This window comes from Aureococcus anophagefferens, assembly GCF_000186865.1.
Source record: "Aureococcus anophagefferens unplaced genomic scaffold AURANscaffold_658, whole genome shotgun sequence".
NCBI classification, from domain to species: Eukaryota; class Pelagophyceae; order Pelagomonadales; family Pelagomonadaceae; genus Aureococcus; species Aureococcus anophagefferens.
This window is the reverse complement of record NW_008706021.1, coordinates 5,498-6,516: the sequence shown is the minus strand read 5'-3', so window position 1 is coordinate 6,516 and position 1,019 is coordinate 5,498.

Below are 1,019 nucleotides of genomic sequence, written 5' to 3'. Positions count from 1 at the left end.
CCCCAACTAGGGTACTAAGGAACGTTGATGTCAACGTTACGGGGAAGTGCAGTGTCATCTCCATACAGAGATACCCCCGGCGGTATCCCCCGTATCCACCTAACACTCACACCCCGAGTCTGGGCTATGGACCACTAACGCTGCTTTCTGCGGCCCTGTGATCACAGGGTAAGCCTGCTAAACCAGCACCGCCGCAGCTCCGGCTGAGCGCCGCTCTCCGCCGGAGCGCCGCCCCGCGCCACGCCGCCGCGGATCCCGCCGGGTTCCGCCGCGACACGGCCCGGAGCGGCAGCCCCTCCGCTGGCCGGGACCCCCGAGAGGCCCCCGCCCGCGGCGCAGCCCCCTCCTGTCGCGCCCATCTATCTCAAACTGAAAATCCATAATATGGAATTGCTTGTGAATTTCAGGTTCAGCCTCGCAACTCTCCTTACGCATAAACCGTGGAGAATTAAAGTACAAGGGAGGAGAGGAGGAGCCTAACTAGGGATACTCTCAGAATCGGGATCCTCTAACTAGGGAAAACTCTCTACACTCCCAGAATTGAAACTTCAATTCTAGAGTTTGAAATAGGTCAGAAATGATAGCACCAAACATCGGAGATCATCTATCTCAAACTGAAAATCCATAATATGGAATTGCTTGTGAATTTCAGGTTCAGCCTCGCAACTCTCCTTACGCATAAACCGTGGAGAATTAAAGTACAAGGGAGGAGAGGAGGAGCCTAACTAGGGATACTCTCAGAATCGGGATCCTCTAACTAGGGAAAACTCTCTAGGGGGTGAGCCAAGCTTGGAGCACTCTCATATCTTCCCTGGTCCGCGGACAGCATCTCCGAGTCTACTGGGCTAGATTGGCGCTTAGAACTGGAAAGCATCTAGTGGGAAGCGGAAACCGCCTGCAAATACCAGATGCGGCTTTGTACCGGCGAGTCGCTGGTAGTGGTAGGCCCTCGCTGACCCCTTTTAGCTTTCTAAACAGAGTGACTTTGCGAGCTCGGTCACTAGAACCTGGTCTGATTT